Here is a 16,300-nt window from a genome sequence, read left to right as displayed (position 1 = left end):
TTCTGTAATTTACATAATCAAGAGTTCTTTGGCGACAATGACAATAATATTCCTAGTGGAATAATGACTTTTCATTCTTCTTCTTATTTTAATAGGAGGAAATATTATAATTCCATAAACATATTGTCGACTTACAAGAAAAAGGTTAGGGTGTTAACGAGGAAGGTATTGATTGCATCCAGTCCCATCAATCCGTAACAAAGGGTCCCACTGAACATAACATCACATGTTCAAGTATAAAAACCCTAAACGCTCATCTGAAATTTCTCACGAGCTAAGGCTAGGGCTTCTAAGCCGAGCATATGACGAAGAGTTAGAATCTCAATGTCCCCGTCTTTTCTCCTATAGATGTTCCATCTTTATGTATAGAATTCTTGTCATGGATCGACGGTCGACGATGTGGGGAGGGAGATATTCGATTGACAAGAGGAGGGGGAGAGGAGGAGGAGGAGGAAGGGCGCAGACAAAGAACAATGTAGCCACACCTCGCAGAGACCAGAAGAGACCACAAGAGCTGTCTCCCCAAGTGGCGCACCTCCAATCAAATTCGCCCAATTCCCAACACGACACGCACAAAACCCCATCCGGACGCACTCACTCGCACGGCCCCACCCGACAACCCCCCCAACCCCCCGATCCCATCCTACGGCTCGGAGACCGTCTTGCCCGTCCCCCAACCGACGGCCAAGATCAGGCCCCCACGCCAGACATGGCCCATGAAAGCCACACGTACTTCCCCCACCCCCGTTCAATCTCCTCCACCAGTAAATCGCCGACGCGCATACTCTCTTTCTCTCTCTGTGCGGAACAGATGGAACCCTTTGGCCTTTCAATGCTTGCTTTCTCGAGAAAGAAAAAGAGGGTTGTTGTCTTTGGAGTTGCCCCCCCCTTAGACTGCGTCATCCATCATCTCCATCTCCCCAACCCACAAAACCGCACTTTAAATACGATCAGTCCACGATCAGGACCTCCTCACCACACCATCATATCTAATCTAATCCCTCTCTCTCTGATCTAGCCGGATATTTCTCTTTTTTTCTTTTGTATTTTGCAGCTTCTCTCCCTGCTCTCTCTTTTTTTCCCTTTTCTTTCTTTTTTTTTTTTTTCCTGAATCTGGTTCGCTCAGATCGCTCGCCGACGGCACTGTTGGATTTTATCATTGACGAGTCAGGGACACCCGTCACGTGTCACCGACACATGTACCGCTTTGCATGGAGGATAGACTCTACCGTGTTTCTCTCGTCGGAGAAAGAGAGAACGGAGAAGAAGAGAGGGTTTCTCTTTTCTTTTTCGGTTTTTCTCTTTTTTTCGCTCATTTTCTCTTCATTTTTCCCTTGTTCTTTGCATTTGGGTTGGTGGGTTTCGCTTTTCTGGGGTGTTTGACCCCTACAAATTCGTCAAGTTTTCGATTTTTTTGGCTAAGGCAAAAGAGCGGTACTGGATCTTGATACGGTAACTTTCCTAAAATGGTGGGTTTACAGTGTCCTTGGATCTGAATAGATGGTTTGGTACTTCCTCATTTCATGTCTGTTTCCTTTTTTGGCAAGGCAGCGTTTTTCTGTCTTCTTTTTTTCTTCCGATCGGAATTTGTCATGGTCAGGGACAGAAATTGACAGAAGAGAGTGAGCACACAGAGGGGATTGTATATATGCTTATACCTTTGCTTTTGCGTGCTCACTTCTCTTCTTGTCAGCTTCCATCCCCGAAAATTTGGCACTCCCTCCCGCCCTTCCTCCCTCCCTCCCTCCCTCCCTCTCTCTCTCTCTCTCCCCTCTCCCTCTCTCTCGGATTTTTTTCCTTCTTGAATTTTCGGTTTTCTGTTGCTTCAAGTTATGTTTGGAATAGTAATTGTTATACACACATTCAGCAACTAGCAGCAGCAGCTTACTTCCCAAGAGAGAGAGAGAGAGAGAGAGCGTGACTTTTTACGACGACTGCAAGAAGGTAAGCCTGATAAATGTGCGGAGTTAGCGGCAAACTTTGCTTGCTATCTCACGCTCTCTCTAGCTTTGCTTAGCCTTTTAGTATGGTCCTCACTAAAAACCTGTCTCTTCTTCTCTTCTCAAGTTCTCTTTTTGCAATTTATGCGCATGCGATCTTGTGTTGCAAAAACGGTTCTGATTGGAGCTTGTTTCACCTGGATCTGACCAGATTTGTCTGTATGCGTTTGCTTCTGCTTGTCAAGGTTATGGTTATATTTTATGGGACGATCTTTGGTTCTGATTAATCTTGTTATGTTAGGGTTGCCTGCTCTACTTTTATATGGACGATCTTCCTCTTATTGTGCTCTTGTGACCCATAAGAAAAAAGACAAAAGAAAGAACGTTGGGAGATCTTCTAGTATGATGATGCTGAGAGTGTATTGCTACTGTGTTTATCTTCTCCTTCAAGTTGCTTACAGATAGTTGCAGTTGATGATCATGGAGGTTAAAGCTTCTTAGTTCCTCTGGCAATTCCTCGAACTACTCTAAACACTCTTGAATTGCCAAGTATGCTTTCGATAATGAACAGTCATGAAGCCAATGGTTTGAAGTGAGAGTTCCTGGGAAGTGGATGACAAGTTTCAGATGGATCGTACCCAATTGATTTCTCTAAGTTGGTTATCTTCTTTTCCAGGTGAATTCTCCAGTAACTTGTCATAGTTATTCGTTCAGCTCAATCTCTTCAACTTTTAATATTTCAGAAATTGAAGACTGAAATTTAATGTTTCGCACTACTTAACACTGAGAATGCTTTCTTCCTTTTCTTCCAATCAACTCTCATGTTCTGCATTTGGGTAGACCAGTCAGCTGCTTATTTATCCATGAATTTTGCATGTCAATGCTTTCACAATTTGAGTTGGACAAAGAGAGAATGGCAATTTAACATGCGATAGTATTCGGCAACAATTTATTTGAAAAGGAAAGATGGAAAACCTCTTCCTTATTGTAGAAATTGTTTCAATGCTCTCTAAGGTTGAGTTTTTTCTTGCACTCTTCTTTTAAACAAGCAATCTTAAAAAATCTCCTCATGAATTTGTACATGATTCTGTGTGAATATCTCATGATTTGAATAATTTGTTGGAGGATATCAATTATAAGGAGGAACTTGTCTCCCTTAAAATGAGTTGAAATCCAAATTCTGCAGTCATTTCCCTCTCTCAAAAGGTGGTATATACTTAGGCCAATAAAGAAAAGCGCGGCATATACCCTTGGATATGTCAAATTCGTCAAATTTTTCCTTAATCAATTTTTAAAATATTTTTCTTTTGCTCAATTTTGTGGATATGATTGATTTAAATTACCTGCTACTTGTCAAAGTTAAAGTCATACTTCTATAAAGGCCTTCCAGTCTTAAATTGTTCTGTCATTCACTAAAAAGGAATTCTGCACCTTCGAGTTGGTTGCAACTTGGCCTATATAATGCTGTAAAGGGAAAAAATGGGGGAGAGCTATTTGTTGGATCGTTAAGTGCTCAAAAGTATGGCAAAATGTGGTCCGGAAGTTAAGAGTGTTGTGGTCCCGTGGTATTCAAATATGATTAGTTTTTATGCTCGGATATGTCTTATATAGTTTGTCTTGAAAATTGTAGGTATGGACAACCTAGGGGGATTGGAACTGGCTTGTGTGATACAGTATTAGGCCCTTGCTATTAAGACAATCTTTTCTTTCTTTTAGGCTAAAGTATGTGCATAAGCGTCAATAACGAGCAAATAAAGGTCATTACTGTGCCTTTTTTTTATTTTTTTAGTTTTGGGATAAAATTCTGGTCAATATTGTTCGCATTAATTCAGTTCCCACGGAAAATGATTCCACAATCACCAGTGATGACTGTCTAGAATGCAGCAACCTTCAGAGAGTTTGCTGAGAAATAATACAATACAACATTAATTTTTGAACTTTTTTATATGTGAATGTCATCTTGAAACTATTATGTATTGATGTGAGTTGTTCTTAGACTAACCTTTTTCCAATAAGGTGACAGATCTTGTCACTTTGAAACATATCTAATCAAAGAAGGATTACGCACGTCACTATAGATAATAACCAGTCCTCTTTAGTTATTAAACCAATGCTATTGGTTTTGCAAGGAAATTGCTCCTTAATATGCTAGCTTCTCTCAGTAGGAGATGTACATGATCCTGAAATGCCTATCTAGAGACTGTGATAGTTGAGGTAATGGTGAATCGATCTGGTTCAAGGGTTATTTCTTTGGATAGTTGTCGGAGTGTTACTTGACAGCATAGTTAAATGCCTGAGGGTGTTCTAGACATTCTGGGAGCTCAGCCTTTCTTAGCTGATAGAGAGATGGGCTACCAGAATGTGTGGGTTGGTAATTTTTCCCCCTATGATTTTGAATTTCAATCATCCATTCTTGGTGTCTGACAAAGAAAATTGTTGCAATTGATGTTCTTTGTCATGCTACTTTATGGGTAATAAGCAAATGTTTTGCTGCAAGCAATTTTTAGTAAAGTAGACAGTCTCTTGCATCTAAAAATTGTCTCATCCCTTGTTATGCCCATGCCAATACTATCTGATGCTATAGACTATTTCAAATCTATACCCATTGCACTTTGAGGTCCTATCCTTGAAGGATGACATAGCAATTGATGCATCGGATTTGTTTTGGAATTGAAATTTGCTATTGAGCTTTCTTGTTGCAATGCACCAAGCCATTTAAACTATTATTGAGTGATAATCAAATTAAGAATAAAGGTATTAGGATGTGGAAATATAATAATTGATAACTGAACTGATGACTCAAAGTTTCAAGGTGAAATCTGATACATATTACTATCTCCACTGAATTAAATGTGTATATGATCTTCTCACCATTATAAGGCAGTGCCAGTTTAAGAATCAGCAATGTATCTGATGTTTTAGAAGTTAGGATTTTCTGTCTTTGAAGTAGGTTTTAGGGACAGTATCATGTTTTTGTACTTACTATTGATGCAAACTCGTGATTCTACTGCATGTCTCCTGAACTTTAACCAGGGACGCAGCCATACAACTTTTATCATAGAATATGTTTGATTTAAGAAATTCATGGCTTATGCCTTTGAGGAATGTGTGGTTTCTAGGTGCAGTATTACAAGTTTTGTTTGTTTATCTGGATCTGATTAATGCCTCCGTTTGTTCTCTGGGTATTGACTAGTTTTTGTGTTGACTGAATTGCTGTCTGGTTGGTGGTAGCAATAGACCAGTCAATTGCACTTTTAAGGAAATATTGAGGAGCAACCTTATAATGACAAATTCCTTTATCTTGGTTAATTACAGTATGGGAGACTCGGGTAGCATTCCCATCTAGACACATACAAGGAATGATATTATTTAGTTTACCTTGATTGAGTTAACATGCCGATGGCATTTTCATTGATGTTGTGTAGGTGCATATTGGCAATTTAACTTGTGATAGTATTCGGCAACAATTTTTTTGAAAAGAAAAGATGGAAAACCTCTTCCTTCTTGTAGAAATTGTTTCAATGCTCTCTAAGATTGAGTTTTTTCTTGCACTCTTCTTTTTAACAAGCAATCTTATAAAATCTCCTCATGAAATTATATATGATTTTGTGTGAATATCTCTTGATTTGAATAATTTGTTGGAGGATATCAATCATAAGGAGGAACTTGTCTCCATTAAAATGAATTGAAATCCAAATTCTGTGCATTGGTATCCATTTCAAAATCTGCAGTCACTTTCCTCTCTCAAACGGTGGTATATACTATAGCAAATAAAGAAAAAGGTGGCATGTACCCTTGGATATGTCAAATTCGTCAAATTTTTCCTTAAAGCATTGGTCTTTAGTGGCCTCCCGCTGCTTCCTTTTCTTTTGCCATTGTTTTGGCTGTTTCTGCTTCTTTAGGCCCGCTCCTACGATCCTCTTTTGCATTCGGTGCCCTTCCACTCACTCTGACTTGTTGTCTTGTTGAGTCAGTTTTGTGGCACCGGATCTTTTGTAATTGTTGGTTAAAGCTCATATATTCTTACCCTTTACTAATATATATATATATATATATACATATATATATATATATATATATACATATATATATATATATAAATATATATATATATATATATATAAATATATATATATTTTTAAATATTTTTCTTTTGCTCAATTTTGTGGATATGATTGATTCAAATTCCCTGCTACTTGTCTAAGTTAAAGGCATGCTTCTATAAAGGCCTTCCAATCTTAAATTGTTCTGTCATTCACTAGGAAGGTATTCTGCACCTTCAATTTGGTTGCAACTTGGCCTATACAATGCTACAAAGGGAAAAAATGAGGAGAGCTGTTTGTTGGATAGTTACGTGTTCAGAAGTATGGCCAAACATGGTCCAGAAACTAGAGTGTTGTGGTGCCATGGTATTCAAATATGATTAATTTTTAAGCTTGGTTATGTCCTATATAGTTTGTCTTCAAAATTGTAGGTATGGATCATTACGTGCTCGAGAGCTATTTGTTGTTGGATCGTTATGTGCTCGAGAGCTATTTGTTGGATCATTACATGCTCGGAAGCATGGCCAAATGTGGTCCGGAAGTTAGTGTTGTGGTGCCTTGGCATTCAAATATGATTAGTTTTTAAGCTCGGTTATGTCTCATATAGTTTGTCTTGAAAATTGTAGGTATGGACAATCTAAGGGGATTGAAACTGTCTTAGGTAATACAGTATTAGGCCCTTGCTATTATTTATGGCTGAAAACATTAAGACGATCTTCCATTTCTTTTAGGTTAAAGTATGTGCATAAGTGTTGAAAACGAGTAGATAAAATTCATTGTTGTGCCTTTTTTATTTTTAGTTTTCGGATAAAATTCTGGTCAACATTGTTCTCATTAATTCATTCCCTACGGAAAATGATTCCACAATCACCAGTGATGACTGTCTAGAGTGCAGCAACATTCAGAGAGTTTGCTGAGAAATAATACAATACAACATTACTTTTTGATTTTTTTTTATATGTGAATGTCATCTTGAAACTATTATGTAGTAATGCGTGTCGTTCTTAGACTAACCTTTTTTCAATAAGGTGACAAATCTCGTCACTTTGAAACATATGTAATCAAAGAAGGATTACCCATGTCACTATAAATAATAACCAGTCCTCTTTAGTAATTAAACCAATGCTATTGACTGGTACATATACGTCTTTTATTGGTTTTGCAAGGAAATTGCTCCTGTAATATGCTAGCTTCTCTCAGTAGGAGATGTACATGATCCTGAAATGCCTATCTAGAGATTGTGATTGTTGAGGTAATGGCGAATCAATCTAGTTTAAGGGTTATATCTTTGGGTAGTCATCAGAGTGTTACTTGACAGGATAGTTAGTAGTAGGGGCTATTAGAAATGTCTGAGGATGTTCTAGACATTCTGGGAGCTCAGACTTTCTTAGCTAATAGAGAGATGGGCTACCAGAATGTGCGAGTTTATTAATTTTTTTTTTCCCTATGATTTTGAAGTTCAATCATCCATTCTTGGTGTCTGACAAAGAAATTGTTGCAATTGATGTTCTTTGTCATGCTACTTTAGGGGTAATAAGTAAATGTTTTGCTGCAAGCAAGTTTTAGTAAAGTAGACAGTCTCTTGCATCTAAAAATTGTCTTACCCCTTGTTATGATCATGCTAATAGTATTTGATGCTCTACACTATATCAAATCTATACCAATTGCACTTTGAGATACTACTTTGAAGGATAACATAGCAATTGATGCATCGGATTTGTATCAAAATAGGAATTTGCTACTGAGCTTTCTTATTGCAATGCACCAAGTCATCTAAACTATTGTTGAGTGATAATCAAACTAAGAATAGAGGTATCAGGATGTGGAAATATAATAATTGATAACTGAACTGGTGATGCAAAGTTTCAAGGTCAAATCTGGTACATATTAGCGGCTCCACTGAGATTAATGTGCATTTGGTCTTCTCAACATAATAAGGCAGTGTCAATTTGAGACTCAGCAATTTATCTGATGTTTTAGAAGATAGGATTTTTTGTCTTCGAAGTAGGTTTTAGGGACAGGATCATGTTTTTTTACTTGCTATTGATGCAAACCTGTGATTCTGCTGCATGTCTCCTGAACTTTAACCAGGGACGCAGCCATACAACTTTTGTCACGGATTATGTTTGATTCAAGAATTCATGGCTTATGCCTTTGAGAAATGTGTGATTTCTAGGTGCAGTATTACGCATTTTGTCTGTTTGTCCAGGCCTGATTAATGCCTCCATTTCCTCTTTGGGTATTGACTATTTTTTATGTTGACTGAATTGCTGTCTGGTTGGTGGCAGCAATAGATCAGTCAATTGCTGTCTGGGAGATAGATCCTTATATTTTTTCTCCTACCATGCGGTTTCCTAGTACTCCTTCGAGTTCTTTTCGGACGGCTTGAGGATGGATTGCGGTCTTTTGTTTGGCTATCTCGCTGGGTTGGTCGCTCATCGTCTCTGACGGAGGTGCTTGACTTGGCGGTCTTCTTTTCCTTCTTTCCTACCTTGTTGTTCGTTGGTTTAATTGAGTTTTGGAGTCTTTTTGACCCTGCGTGGTCTTCTCCTTAGCCTGTTGTTTAGGCTTCTCCTTGCTTTAGCTTGCTCCTGCGGTTCCTTTTCATCCAGCACCCTTTCACTCGCCTTGACTTGTTGTCAACGACTTGTTGTCGTGTTGAGTGCAAGTTTTGTGGTGCCGGATCTTGTGTAAATGTTGGCTCAAAGCTCTATAGATTATTATTTCTGACCAAAAAAAGAAAAAATGTTATAATGACAAATTCCTCTATTTTGGTTAGTTGCGGTATGAATAACAAGGAGATTGAGGTGGCGTTCACTTTTAGTCTCTACATATACAAGTAATGATATTATTTACTTTACCTTGATCAAATTAACATGCTGATGGCATTTTCATTGATGTTGTGTAGGTGCATGTTGTTTATGTTGATCACGAAGATCTCACGATGCTAGGTCCTCCTTTACGCTCCCAAATTAGGATAATGACTTCATCAAGCTAGAATATCCTCTTAATGGGGGTAAGTACACTAGAAGTGCCACCAAAAGTTATGTACGGCCAAAAGTTGTATACGACGCTCATTTTGGTGTCAAAAGTTTATTTTGGATAATTTTTTTTTTGGTAAGAATTATTTTGGATAATTTAAATGTCAATAAATTTGAAAAATGATCATTTCAGTGCCAAGGCCGATTTAATTGGTCGAAAATTCGAATGACACATTTTAATTAATTTTTGAAGCTAACATAGCTCATCAGAGAGTATAGTCAGCATCCAAACAACAAAATAACACCGTTTGACGTCTTTCCCCTAGTAAGAAGAGAGAGAGAGAAAATAAAACAACACCATTTGACGTCTTTCCCCCGAGTAAGAAGAGAGAGAGAAAGCATGGGCTTCCTTCTCGTCTTCTTCCTCGAAGAACAACACCAGTAGTGACACCAGTAGCGACACCAACAGCGGAACCTTCGACCCCCCTTTTTCCTCTTCCTCCTTCGTCCTCGCCTCCTATTCTTCCCGCCACTTCTTGCCTGAGCAACAATCTCATCTTCTCCTTGTTCACCTGGTTGAGCAACTATGATGGTGGCCAATCAACGGTGGCCGAGTGACGGCGGACGAACGACAAAGAAATCCTAATTTCAGTCCCTATATGAGCTGTACAATGTCGTTTTTGTGAAGCTGTCCACGTGTGACGGCAAAACGACGTTGTTTCTTAAGGAGGATGGAAAACGATGTCGTTTAAAAGCCACAATTTATTTTTTTTAAATATAAAAGCCACATAATTAATTTGGCTGGAATATTTCGTCGGTGGCACCAAAGTGATTATTTTTTCTCTGATTTGGCACTTAATTTGGCACTTAAGTGATTCGACAAAAACTTTTGGCATCAGAGTGAGCGTCGTACACAACTTTTGACACTTCTCATATAGTTTCCCCCCTCTCAATTCATTATAGTTGTGATGAGTATCATTATGATTCAAAACGTCTTCATTTTTAGTATCATCACGGGCAACAATTTTCAGTCAAACATCTGAAGTTTTCCCTCTAGGTATGAAGCTTTTTCTTCAAGGATTTTTTTTTTCATTGTTACCATAACGGGTGTATGTGATTTCACAACATAGACCCTTGGTTAATGCAAATTGCACCCATAAATTGCACCCATGGATTGTGCTTTCTAAACCATGAAATGTTGTTTTGATTTATCTGCTATTGAACTTTTTCCTACAAACCCTGTCTCTGTACTTTAGTCCTTTAATCTCTATCATTTTGGTGCTGCAGTTTCCACTTGCTTAGCAGTCTACATGTACATTGGTCTATAAAACTATCTCTGTACTTAGTCCTTTAATCTCTATGATATCGGTGCTGCAGTTTCCACTTGCTTAGCGGTTTTGCTCTAAGACAACCCTTCGATTTATTGAGAACATTTTAATCTCTCCGACAGATCAACTGATGAGTGCTTTGTGGAGATATTGCAATCTGTTGAGATTGCAAATTTGCTCTTTTTGGGTGGTTGAGATTAGAAAAAAACTTGAAACTCCTATGCATACAAGGTGTTTTATTGTCACAAGGAACCTAAAACATCATATAAAAGGAAGAGTATAAACATATTTATATTTTGCTTGCCCAATCATAAAAATTGGGGTTCCCTTCTAACGTGGAGATGATATTCAGATGTTATCAGAGGTTCCTGATGAATATAAAAACTGCTGCTTATGAACAGATTGACAGTAAGTACTACTTTCTGGAGAACAAATCCTATCTCGTTTCTCTGCTCTGGAATCTAGGCATGCTAAGTTTCTTTAAATGAATCTTTCAAGAAGAGCTCTTTCTTTTACTGATTTCTAGCTTGATCAATTGGGTATTTGGATAATGTCCTGGTAGAGACAGGTAATGGCCATAGATTTTTTCAATTCAGCTATTGGCTTAACATGCTTTACAGGGTGCATATATTTTGTTGGTGTGGAGTATAGAGCTTATATATATTTTTCTATTGAGAATCATCACTTTTAGGGGTTATGGATTCCTTGGGTAGCATGACATTTGTTGGGTAAGGTGATTTTCTCACTAATCCAGGGGCACAAAGCATGCATATAATAATTCATTTCACTCAAGATGGTGACGGACGTGACAACCATACCTTGTTGGAAAAGAGCAAAAATGTCCCAATGGTACTACTATTTCTCACGTACACAAGAAGAGAATAGGGAGACCCTGATAGTTCAAGAATTGATTCGTGAGTACAGCCAAAAATGAAGATGTTTTGGCTCATTAAAACCTCATAGCTCTCGTATCTCTTTTCTCAGCCAAGAGCATTTGCATGTCTCGTTTGTCATGGATATATCCCTATATCTATTGGTTACAGCACAATATTATCATATTTTGCCTTGGTTCTCTAATTGAGCTTTACAAGATGTCAACAACTTATGTTGCTCGGCAAATAACCCCACTAATCTGAATAGGTCTGGCAATTGCTTTATAACAAGTTTTTATGCTGAGTGTAAGTGACCAAATCTTCATTAAATCTACCTGCATTTGTGCTGCTATATATATATATATATTTCAAATTCACTCTGATTTTAGGTTGGAGCTCTTCTGTGAGCCACATGTGAAATACATTTATGTTTCTCATGCTTCTAGGGCGAGTGTGTTTTTTTCCAACCCTGTTGATAACAAAACTTTTCAATGTCTTATCCTGCTATTATAAAGTGTCCGTGCACATCCACTCACAATCATGACATCCATCTTTTTGAATTCACTCTTCTACCAATCTATACCTTTGGTGATTACATATTTCCACATTGCTCTCTTAAATCGAGTATGAGAGACAAATCTCATGCTTAGCTGAACCTGTATTTTTTTATGGTCACATTTAGGGTCGTATCTAATAGATTTAGGTCTTCTTTGCTCATGTACTTCCTCATCTCTGGAGGTAGGAGGACTGAGATCTTCATCTACTTCCATTTCCTTATCTTTTTCATCCTCATTCATGTCAATTTCTTCTGCATTAGTAGCTAATGCAGCATCCCTTGGTATCCTGAGCTCCTTTCTCATTTCCCTTGCTTGAAAGAAGTCTTCATCATTGGATAAAATGTGTTCATCATCGCTCCTGGTTTATGCACTGTGAGGTTCATAGTTTGGATCATCATTTTCACTACCACTATAGTCAAGTCTCTCACCATCCTCCATTGTATTCCTGGCATCAATCTCATTACCAGTATAAATCTCATCACTCTCACCATCATCCACCTCACTATCTTCTGGCTGGGCTTGAATGGCTGGCTTCAAGCACAGCCCCATCTCCAGTCCCACTTTAGCCCTAACTTCGTCTTTTAACTTAATTCCAAGTACATATTTATCTCCTACTTAAGCCCCCGCCTCAACTTCAACTTCATGCTAGCTAGCACCTCCATATTCAAGCTGAAGCCCAGCCCTTCCACCAATTTCAGTCCTACTTTCATCTCCTTAGTCAATCCCAAGTATACATTCATATCCCACTTCAGCCCAGATCCCGACCTCTAATTCAACCCCAACTTCATCTAGTGATTCAGGTCCAACCTCAAATTCATCTATTAATTCAACATCGGTAGTAACTATCAGTTCCCCTTCTGCATAAAATTCTAATGTACCCACGCCCACTAATTGCAACACTTGATCATTGGCTGGAAATTGGTATATCCCCATTCTTCAAGGTATAACGGGGAATTTCATATGATAAGTGTTGAAATTTACAGCCTATGTTAAGGATATAGAACACAAGTGTAATAGAATTCACTAACCAAGGCTTCAATCCCCCAAGAAAGTCTTCAACAAGACCAGTATATATATGACATTTTCTCCAAACCCCATAAAGCCACCCAAGTGGACTATAATTTGGAAATGGCATTTGATTTGGAACAAATAGCAAAATCACCTGTTTATACTCCGCCCTTTTGTTCACACCAATACAAAACCCTTCTGCAAGTACTAAGATAAGATGCAAGTAGGCTTCAGTTTATTAGATATTGAATAGGTTATCAATGTCATGCTGCCAATGAAAACCCCAAAATGTTGGTGCGCTTTGAAGCTTCGATTTTAGTAAATCTTGGTCCCTCAAGCACCCACAGAGAGAGAGAGGGAGGGAGGGAGAGAACGAGGGGGGGGGAAGAGAGAGAGAGAGAGAGAGAGAGAGAGAAATGTAGTTCTGTTCAGACTTGAGAGATGTGCATAACCTCGTCATATTCGTCATAACCATGTCATATTCGTTTGCCTGACGTTGTTCATGCATATTACCATGTCGAATTTTAAAGGCCATTGTAGACGAGATTGTGATGTGAGGTACTTTTGGGTCACTGATACTAATTTGAGGTATTGGAAAAAAAAATGGTGTATTGGTATCTCATAGGAAAAGTTCAGGTTTTGTGGTGGGATTTTACCTCTCGATAATTAGGCCTGTCCAATATCTATAATTCTCTAACAAGGATATATAGGGACTCATGCTAGAAGATTCTCAGTGGTGTGCTGCATGTAAGATTAACTTGGGATTGGTGGCACACTCTCTCTCTCTCTCTCTCTCTCTTATGTTTTAGAGTTTTGGCTTTATATGCTCAATTTGAAGCTCGTTATGGATGATTGGAGATTACGATCAGCACAATGCTAGTACAAATATGAATCTGATGTGGGACATTAGTATCAACTGGAGCAGAATTTTGGGTGGAAATTGATTGACTAGCATCACTTTCCCTTTCCAGATGCTGAGTGCTCAAATATATAGGCTGGCTATTTGTTCATCCTATATGGTTGTGCTAAGTGCTGGTTGATGCGCATCCATCTAGTGGTTGAAGATGGTAAGCAGTACTAGTTGTGTACGGTGACGCAAAAGTGCATAAGAATTTGACTGATGAGGCAAATAGAGGGACTAATACTTATCTTCTTCTGTTACTAAGGATGGAAATCTTAGTTTCCTCGTGCCATTTTATCCAAATTAGAGACATTCACAGGATGAACTCATTCTCATGGACTAATACTTTTTGCGTTTATAAAGATCATCTTATATCCAGTGGAATAGATATGTGCGGGTATGCATGTTGCACTATAAGCTCTGCTAATGGTAATCAAATATTGATAATGGGCATAGGATGAACTCATTCTCATGGACTTTTTGCGTTGTACCATCTGTGAAGGCCAGTGATTACAACCATGACTTGTTCTCTCCTTAAACATTTTCGCAATAACTGTGAATGATTGATTGGTTAGTACTCTGTATGCTTTGATGGTTGTTGGGGGTTTCAAAGGCATCAGCAAGTAAAATTTAATATGTTACATTATGATAAGCAGGTGCTGGCATTCTTGTATCTTGTCCAGTGACACATGACTACGTAAAGGTCCTCACAGTCAAAATAACTTTTACTTTGTCAGGATTCAACCTTCTACTTTCGTCAGGTAAGCCACTGAAGGGGACTAGAGAGAGCCTGCTGCTTAACAAAAGTTTGAAATCATGGTCCGAATTGGTTCTTATTCATTATTCAGCTTGACGGAAGGTCTTGCTAGGTTTTAGAAATGGTTCACCTGTATCTCTGCTGGATTATTGAGCGTCTCGTGATGATAATTTAAGGAGCTCTTTTATTTCGCATATTTCTTTTGATGCATGTCCACTTCACCTATATTCCAGTATGTATAGGAGGCAACACTAATTAGACTGGTTTCAACACCACAAAAAGACAGCCTAGAAGACACTTAGGTTGTAAAGAGAGTACAATAGGCTTCTGAACTGGGAGTCATCTTGCATTTCAAGCAACCAATGAGTCCATGAACATTGGAGGCTAACTCTTTCTCAGGAATAATGAAGATTTATTTGAGAACTTTGCTAGTGAGAAGGGGAAAGAGGACTTATCATTTGGAGAACAAATGGTAGTGTTTTGAGTCCAGTGACCGCAGTAAGTTTAGCTTTTAATTTCGCTTGGGTGAAGCTGACATATATATATCAGCTATTGGATAATACTGCCTACAGGAGATTCAATCTTTTGTCTTGTTACTGATAGTGATCTCCATGAAATGGATGAAAACCTCGTGCTAATGGTACTTGGGAAACAAAGAGAAGATGTTTATCAAAGGATATATGAAGCACTGCAACTATTGTATGTAAAAGTTAGTGATTCCATAATTTGATAATAGCACAGAATGCGACGAACGTTACTACTCTGGAGTCTCTTGCTCCTGTTGTTCTATGTTGGGACCATGTTTTTTTCTTAATGCTGCTTATTGCTGGAGCACAAGAGGAATCCTTTTAGCTGGAGAGGCCCACCAAACCAATGGCAAGTTGATCAAGGGCAGTGGTGTATGCATATTCTTGGAGTCTTCTTCGCACTCACTTGCAAACGTGGAGTTCTGGCAAAGCGGCTGACGATGGAAGACGGGAACGGCAATTTTTCAGCGTTGCACAAATGGCGATAAATGTTGTGCTGAGAACAAATTCCAATGATCTTGCTGTAATCTGATAATTGTCTGGTATCAGATGCTCTTCTTCTCAGAGTGGGGTCTACGTCCTCACTCGATGGTAAGGAAGAGTGAAGTCTACAACAGGTGCTCAGCCGCTCGCAAAAGAAAAAAACGAGGCCTGGACAGCGAACTGAAACCATACTGCGAAAGCAACCGTCAAAGACTGATGTAAGATGTGAGGAATGTTTGGTCTTATCAAGACTACGAAGGTATTGAAGATGAAGTTGAAGATTCAATAACGTTCGGTCATTCTATAAGTAAATTAATCACCATAGCTGACTTTACCTCAATTCACCAGCAAAAGGCCTCGCTCGCATCTTTCGAGTTCTTGATATGTAGGGGCCAAGCTACCTATGGTAATTAATGTCGTGCTGAGAACAAATTCCAATGATCTTGCTGTAGTAGTAAGGTTTTCAATCTGTCATCATCCAGTCAGTTCATGTGATCTTCTCCAATAATTTTGGGGATTGTATTAAGAGAAGAAAAATAGTAGTCTTCAACATTCCTGGTTGAACGCGAGTTTATGCCACCATTTTGCCTATGAAGACCTTCTTCATGCTAATTGGAGATCAGGAATTGAGTAAGTTCGATGATATCCGAGAAAGGCAGATTCAGTGGGCTTCACAATATGGAAATGTGGAACAACTTCAGGACTAGGGGTGAGCGTCGGTTCAACCAACCCTGGGCCAGTCTAACCTGGTTGGTCCTATTTGGTTCTTGGTCTTAGGACACCTTAATCCTGCAATGTATAGATTGGTCATCAGTCTTGAAACTTTAGGATTAGTCCAATCCGACCATATAATATATATTGTATATGCATACATTGTATATAATATATTACATATTATATGGT

The 16,300-nt window shown here is 38.6% G+C and overlaps 1 long non-coding RNA gene across 2 annotated transcripts; it reads left to right on the top strand.

Annotated features, from left to right (window-relative positions):
* The first annotated feature begins 922 nt into the window (after positions 1-922).
* Positions 923-8,713, top strand: LOC104437600. Of its 2 annotated transcripts, none has more exons than XR_005549479.1 (2): positions 923-2,616; positions 8,278-8,713. It is a non-coding gene; the product is annotated as an uncharacterized LOC104437600 (long non-coding RNA). The 2 variants fall into 2 exon arrangements; XR_005549478.1 differs by having other exon boundaries at positions 8,272-8,713.
* Positions 8,714-16,300: the final 7,587 nt, after the last annotated feature.

The sequence above is a fragment of the Eucalyptus grandis genome, chromosome 3 (genome assembly GCF_016545825.1).
Source record: "Eucalyptus grandis isolate ANBG69807.140 chromosome 3, ASM1654582v1, whole genome shotgun sequence".
NCBI classification, from domain to species: domain Eukaryota; kingdom Viridiplantae; phylum Streptophyta; class Magnoliopsida; order Myrtales; family Myrtaceae; genus Eucalyptus; species Eucalyptus grandis.
Note: the sequence above shows the minus strand (reverse complement) of the source record. Positions and strands in the feature narration are given on the sequence as shown.